General features: G+C 43.9%; 1 pseudogene; it reads right to left on the bottom strand.

Annotated features, from left to right (window-relative positions):
* Positions 1–2,409: 2,409 nt before the first annotated feature.
* LOC111820256 (olfactory receptor 13A1-like) lies at positions 2,410–3,743 on the bottom strand (annotated as a pseudogene).
* Between the last annotated feature and the right edge of the window lie 4,472 nt (positions 3,744–8,215).

The following is an 8,215-nucleotide window of genomic DNA, read 5'->3' as shown; positions in this document are numbered from 1 at the left end:
CATTGTCATAGGGCAACATGTGTAGCAACTCTTAAATGAGAAACTATTTTGCTCTGTAAGCCTTCATCTTAAGTGAGAATAGCAGCACAATTGGAAGAGCATAGTCAATGTCACTGAACTGTGTATGTAGAAATTTTTGAAATGGTGTATCTTTGGCTATATATATTTTCACCAAAATAAAAGGTTGAGAAGTTAGAGAATTGACATGTTGTGGGGTTGTTAACCAATGTCATAAAACAATACGGGTACTACCGTTTCATGAGAAACTATTTGTTCTGTAAGCCTTCACCTGAAGTACAGTAAAAAAAAGGAAGACACAGAAGAAAGAAAAGACCAAAATGGATGTCAGAAGAGACTCTGAAAGATGCTCTTGAACACTGAGTAGCTAAAGCAAAAGCAAGAAATGATGAAGTAAAAGAACTGAATAGAAGATTTCAAAGGGCAGCTAGAGAAGACAGTATTATGATGACATGTGGAAAGACCTGCGGATAGAAAACCAAAAGAGAAGAACACACTTGACATTACTCATGCTCAAAGAACTAAAGAAAAAATTCAGTCCTCAAGTTGCAATATTGAAGGATTCTAGGGGGAGAATACTAGGCGACACAGGAAGCATCAAAAGAAGATGGAAGGAATACACAGTCTTTCTACTGAAAAGAATTGGTTGACTTTCAGCCATTTTAGGAGGTACATTATGATCAAGAACTGATGGTACTGAAAGAAGAGGTCCAAGCTGCACTGAAGGCATTGTTGAAAAAAGGCTCCAGTAACTGACAAAATACCAACTGAGAAGTTTCCATAAACGGATGCAGTGCTGGAATCACTAACTCGTTTATGACAAGACATTTGGAAGACAGCCACCTAGTCAGTCGACTGGAAGACATCGATATTTGTACCCATTCCAAAGAAAGGTGATCCAACAGAATGTGGAAATTATCAAACAATATCAATAATACCACATGCAAGTAAAATTTTGCTGAAGATCATTCAAAGCAGTTGCAGCAATACGTCGATTGGGAACTGCTAGAAATTCAAACCAGATTCACAAGAGGACGTGGAACAAGAAATGTCATTGCTGATGTCAGATGGATCATGGCTTGTCATGGATTGAATTGTGTCCCCTAAAAATTTCTGTCAACTTGACTAGGCCATGATTCCCAGTATTGTGTGATTGTCCATAATTTTGTCATCTGATATGATTTTCCTATGTGTGGTAAATCCTATCTCTATGATGTTGATGAGATGACATTAGTGGCAATTATGTTAAAGAGGCAGGACTCAATATACAGGATTAGGTTGAGTCTTAAGCCAATCTCTTTTGAGATATAAAAGAAAGAGGTGAGCAGAGAGGCATGGGGACCTCATACCACCAAGAAACAAGGGCTAGGAGAATAGTGTATCCTTAGAACTCGGGGTCCCTGCACCTGAGAAGCTCCTAGACCAGGGAAAGATTGTTAACAAGGACCTTCCTCCAAAGTCAACAGAAAGAGAAAGCCTTTCCCTGGAGCTGGCACCCTCAGTTTGGACTTACAGCCTACTAGATTTGAGAGAATAAATTTCTGTTTGTTAAAGCCATCTACTTGTGGTATTTCTGTTATAGTAGCACTCGATAACAATTTTTGGTGGAGATCTTTCCATGTCAGTGACAGAGCTCCAGTATCTCTTGGCATAGTTCATGGATTCCATTAGAAATGGGTGGGACTCCTCAGAAGAGATCTAATGCCTATCTTGTGGGAAAGAGAAAATCAAAATTGGTCTTAAGTATCTCTAGTCTAATACTGCATTCTTTTTCTATCAGGCCTCGTCAACAAGCGAAGCCCTAGAAAGATATAGAACAAGAACTGGAAAGATTAGAAGCAACTGAACCTATGACACCCAGGTTTTGATAACAGTTTTAAAAACAATAGGTATGGTATAATAAGTTTTACAATCATTGTGATAATTTCACCAAGGTTTATTGTTTAAAGGAGCCCTGATGGTGCAGTGGTTAAAGCAATCGACTGCTAACCGAAAAGTCGGTGGTGGTTCAAAATCATTGGCAGCTCTGCAGGACAAAAACGTGGCAGTGTGCTTTTGCAGAGATTTATGACCTGAGAAGCCCTATGGGGTTGCTATGCGTTGGAATTGACTTGATGGCAGTCGGTTTGGGTTTGGGTTTGGGTTTATTGTTTATTGTTTAAGGGGTTTGAGGCATCTAAAAGAATCTAAATGTTTTATTTGTGATTTAACCAAAAGTGGGATTTGATTAGATGAGTCTGAGAAATATTTCAATGTCGAAGAAAATTTAGTATACAAAATGTATGTTTTCATTTATTAGTTCTGCAGGCAATGCTTAAAGGCTTAGATCTTTAGCAAGTTTATATGATTAATAAATCAGACATTAAACACAGGCCACACAGGGACATTCCTCTACATCCAAAAGCCCTTTAGACAAGATCCCCGATGTCTCCATGCCCCTGCTGGTGAGGGCAATGAAACATCACACCTGAGGGTCCTTCCCAGGGGAAACGCCATGGGGCTTCTGAAGGTCGAACTGAGTCTCTTCTCTTTGTATGACCACTTAGGGGAACAAGGGAAGAGTTTCTTAAGGGCTGCTTTAAACTCTTTGTTTTTCAGGATGTAGATGAGGGGGTTCAACGTGGGCATCACAATGGTGTACAGGACAGCGACAGGCTTATCCAGGAGCCCGGTGGAGCCCAGTGGAGCCAAGAGCTGACTAGATGTAGGTATAGAGCACAGTGGAGTAGTACAAGGCGACCACAATGAGGTGGGAGGAGCAGGTGGAGAAGGCATGGCACTTGCCCTTGGCCAAGTGGATGCACAGGACGCTGGTGATGATGCACCACGGTCAGCAGGAACATCAGGCCCAATAGGAATATGTCTGCAGTGATGGCCATGATGTCATTAAGGAAGGTCAGGCTGCAGGACAGCAGCAGCAGCACAGGTGGGATCTTGCAAAAGAAGTGGGTGATGAGGTTGGGGCCACAGAAGTTCAGCCGCAGGACCAGGCCAGTCAGTAGGGAGGTGCTGAACGCTCCCGTGGAATACATGAAGGCTGCCAGAGCCACACAGGCCCTGCCACTCATGAGGGCGCCATACTGCAGTGGCCAGCGGACGGCCAGGTAGTGGCCATAGGCCATGGCTGCGAAGAGCAGCGGCTCAGAGCTCAGCGACCAGGTGAAGAAGAACATCTGGCTGAGGCAGCCTCCAAAGGAGATAGTGCTGTCTGTGACCAGGCTCTGCAGCATCTTGGGCAGGACGGATGAGGTGCAGACCATGTCCAACACAGCCAGGTTTACCAGGAAGAAGTACATGACGGCGTGTAGGTTGGGGCTACAACGAGCTCAAGCATAACAATGATTATGAGGATGGCACAGGACAGGGCAGTGTTTCCTTCTGTTGTGCGAAGGGGCTCTATGAGTCCAAACCGACTTGATGGCACCTAATAACAACAATTTTAATACCATTTAAAATATTCCAAATCTGTCTTGGAAGAAGTACAGCCAGAACGCTCCTTAGAAGTGAGGATGGCGAGACTTTGTTTCTAGTACTTTGGACATGTCATCAGGAGGTGTCAGTCCCTGTAGGAGGACATTATGTTTGGTAAAGTAGAGGGTCGGCCTAATAGAGGAAGATCTTCAATGGGATAGTCTGACACAGTGTCTGCAAAAATTTGCTGCTATATAGAAATATGATAACTCATCCTCATGTAAGACGACTTGACAGCACCTTTCACAGTTCATGCTACGTTCACTTGGTAATTGGGATAGCCATCTGTGCTAGTTAACTGTCTTTACCCAAAGGAAAACAGAACACTTCTCATATCTGTGTGACAAAGAAGTAGTTAAAGCTTAGAGCAAGTCACCTATTCTAAACTCTCAAGGTGACTGGAGACCAAGACAGGCTCCATCTTCCTGAGAGTTTGCATTTCAGAGAGATAGCTCCTAGGCCCTTAGGCTCCCGGGCACTCATTTTGGAGTTTTCTTTCTTTTTTGTTCAGTTTTTATTCTTGGATGGTTTCAAGTGAGGAGATTATAGTAAAAATGCCACACCTGCCTTAAATAGAAGTCCTGTTCAGTTCAGTTAATTTATTTTTATTTTTTAAAGTGTCATATGTAAAATAGACTTACTATTTTTATTTGTAAGAATTTTATGAATTTTAACATTATGGGTAGTAACACTGTCCAGATGCTTATTTAGTTGTTAAAAAGATTTACTTATATATTGAAGGGACAGAGGAAGGACTTGCAATTTCAAGTTTTCTCAAGGAGATAGATGCTTTAAGAACGGGGAGGGAGCAAAGGTCTTTTACCCTTTCGGCAACAGGGAAAACTCCGTCTTCTTAAATTCATCCTCACACTGGTGTCTGTAGCCTCCTGTATCGCGTAAATCTTCCCTGCCCTGGGCCTTGCCGTCTAATCGGGTTCTGTTGGGTCTGCCTCTTGAATCTGGAGAAGTCTGTGACAACCAGAGGTTTCTGATTCCTGCCTTCACCTCTGCTGAGTGAAGACTTCACCGTAGTTGGGAGTGATGTTTATTCCGTGGGTGGTGCTTGTGGCAATTTCCCTGTTGCACTCCTTTTGGAGTTTTCTTTTTTTGCTCTGTTGTTATTCTTGATTGCTTTGAAGTGAGATTACAGTAAAAATACCATCCCATCTTTAAACAGAAGTTCAATTCACTTCGTTAGTTTATTAGTTTTTAAGTATCATATGTAAAATAGATTACTATTTTCAATTGTAAGAATTTTATGAATTTTCACACTTGCATAGATTTGTATAACCACCACCATAATCATGAGGAACCTGTATATAAACCACGAATCAGTCGTTTGAACAGGACAGGGGATACTGTGCGGTTTAAAGTTAGGAAAGGTGTGCATCAGGGTTGTATCTTCTCACCATACGTATTTAATCTGTATGTTGGGCAAATAGTACAAGAAGCTGGACTACATGAAGAAGAACATGGCATCAAAATTGGACAAAGACTCATTAACAAATTGCAATATGCGGATGACACAACCTTGCTTGCTGAAAGCTAGCAGGACTTGAAGGACTTACTGATGAAGATCAAAGTCTACAGCCTTCAGTATGGATTTCGCCTCAACATGAAGAAAACAAAAATCCCCACAACTGGACCAATAAGTAACATCATGATATAGGGAGAAATTATTGAAGTAGTCAAAGATTTCATTTTACTTGGCTCCACAATCAATGCCCATGGAAGCAGCAGTCAAGAAATCAAATGGCAGATCACACTAGGCAAATCTGCTGTAAAAGACATCTTTTAAAGTGTTAAAAAGTAAAGATGTCACTTGGAGGACTAAGGTGTGCCTGATTCTACCCATGCTATTTTTAATTGCCTCATATGCACATGAAATCTGAACAATGAATAAGGAAGAACGAAGAAGAACTGATGCCTTTGAATTATGGTGTTGGCAAAGAATACTGAATATATCAAGGACTTCCAGGAGAAGGAACAAATCTGTCTTGGAAGAAGTACAGCCAGAACGCTCCTTAGAAGTGAGGATGGCGAGACTTTGTTTCTAGTACTTTGGACATGTCATCAGGAGGTGTCAGTCCCTGTAGGAGGACATTATGGTTGGTAAAGTAGAGGGTCGGCCTAATAGAGGAAGATCTTCAATGGGATAGTCTGACACAGTGTCTGCAAAAATGGGTTCAAGCGTAAAAACGGCTGTGGGGATAACGCAGCACCGGGCAGTGTTTTGTTCTGTTGTACAGAGGGTTGGTATGAGTCAGAACTGACTCGATGGAACCTAACAACAACCACCACCACTATAATCAAATATGAAACAGTTCCATCACCTCAAAACACACCATGGAGCTACTGCTTATGGTCCCACAACCCCCCACCCATAACCCCATGCAACTATGATCTGCACCCAACCGTGTGGTTTGAAGAATGTTACTTAACTAGGATCAAACAGAGTGTAACCTGTTGGTCCTTGATTCTCTCACTTAGCAAAATGCCTCCGAGGTGGTTCAAGGAGTTGTCTGTATCAATAGTTCATTCTTTTTATTGTGATTATTGTGTCCCATTGTATGAATGAAAAGTTTGTTGTTCACTTGCTGAAAGATATTTGGTTGTTTCCAGTTTGTAGAAACTTTGCATAGTGTTGCTACAAATATTTGTGTACAGGTTTTTGAGTGATTGTTGGGTCATATGGTAAGTTTATGCCAAATCAATCAATTTTTAATACTTAATTTCCATTACTATTTTCTTATTATCTTTTTTTAAATTGTGGTAAAATATACATAATGTAAAATATGCCATTTTAACCATTCACAAGTGTACAATCCAGTGGAATTAATCATACTCACAGTGTTACACAACCATTACCACTATTTGTTTTCAAAACCTTGTCATCCCAAAGCAGAAACTCTGTGCCTAGTAAACAATAACTCTTCACTCCCACCTCCTCCCAGGCCATGGTACCCTACAATCTACTTTCTATCTCTATGCACTTGCCTATTCTAGACATTTCTTATCAATGGGATCATGCAATATGTGTCCTCTTGTGTCTGGCTTATGTCACTCAGCATCATGTTTTCCAGGTCCATCCATGGCCTATGTATTGTTTGATATTGAGAGAAAAATCAGCCAAGCAATTGGCGTAAGACATTCACTCCAGGGTCCGACAGTGGACACTCCCAGCCCCTGTATGCCCTTCCCACCACACTGAGCATAATTAGCCACCCCAAAGCCTTTCCACCTGGCTCAGGTGATCATGGATCCAATATCACAGCTCTGAGCTGGACAGCACAGCTTTTATGAAATAGGGGTGAAAGAGCTCTTTAAGAGGTTCATGAAGAAACTGGTGCAGCCACAGCCAAGGATCTGTGTTGGCTACAAATGGAGAGATGGATATGTGGCCGTGTGGGTCATTTCATGCAACACCCAGAGGACATGTGGAGGTACTATGGGGGCATGCTCTGACAGAGTGATGGGGAGGGGAGCCAGGTCCTGGAGCCTGGCCCACGTGAAGTGTCTCTGGCCCTGGTGGTGACACTGATCCAAAACTGAAATGGGCATCCTGGACATGGAGCATCCTCGAGTGGTGAGGAAGGATCAGAGGAACTCACAAGGGGAGAACATAGTGCAGCCCTTCCAACTAGACCTGAATGGTTCTCTACAGGCGCTTAGAGGCGTGAGACCCAGGTCCAGCGCTGCATCCCTGGCCAACCTGTTCATAATCCTATGCTGTCATGTACGGTCCTGGGTTCTCTGAGTGGTGGGACACAACACGAGACTCTCGGAGGGAAGAAAGGTGGACTGGTTGTCACTTACAACTTCAAGGGAGAGAGGCCACAGGCAGGACCACGCAGTAGGCTGCACAGGCACACAATCACAACAAGCTGGAACTGAAGGAGGTGGCTTATGTACAGCTGAGGGGTTAGCTAGGTTTCCGGGCTACTTGGGGATTGGACATTTTGAATAATTCTGCAGGCTCCAGAGCATTGGAGCTGTCCCTAGGTGTTCGTAACCTGGCCCTGGGTGATTAGGGAAGGTACAGAGTGGTCCACTCTGTGGTACGGTCACTAGGATAGCCATGACTGCCTTCGGTGCACCCTCAGACACTGTGTGGAGCCCCGGGGCAGGGTCATAACTAGACTCATTAATAGTTTGTGAAACACCAAGTCCAGACAGGGACAGAGACAGAAGGAACTCAGATCTTGTGAAAGAGAGAGGACGTGGCTATGTGGACTTAGAGTTCCCAGTCGGATGGGACCCCAGCCAGCAGAGGTCTGGGTGCCCCAGTCCCAAAGGCAGAGCAAGGAGCTATGCTCCGGGAGGAAGAGAACTGAAGATCCAGGGGAGGTGGCATTCAGCTGAGCAGGACTGAGTTGGGAGAGGTCTGAGCAGAGAGCGGGTGCAGGTGTGGGCAGTGAGGTTCAGGTGTCCCTGGACTGTGCTTTTTTTGGTTAGAGCTTGAGAGCATGGGAGAAGGTGACAGCTAAGGAGAACTAAGTCAAGAAAGTCCTGGGGCCAGTTGTAAGGGTCAGGGGCCCATGAGGAGCCACCCCCAAGCAGCGGTTTCCACAGGAGTTCTGCCTGGAACAGAATCGGGGGTGGGGGGCACTGGCCACAAGTCCAAGCAAACCAGCCACCCGGCGAAGCTGCACCCCTGGCTGGTGCCCACACAAAGGTCATCTCTGCCAGGCGTCCACGAGCAGGGTTGAGAGAACCGCTCTCGCTC

Source organism: Trichechus manatus, unplaced genomic scaffold (assembly GCF_000243295.1).
Source record: "Trichechus manatus latirostris isolate Lorelei unplaced genomic scaffold, TriManLat1.0 scaffold00031, whole genome shotgun sequence".
Taxonomy (NCBI): Eukaryota; Metazoa; Chordata; class Mammalia; order Sirenia; family Trichechidae; genus Trichechus; species Trichechus manatus.
This window is presented reverse-complemented; position numbering and strand designations above follow the sequence as displayed.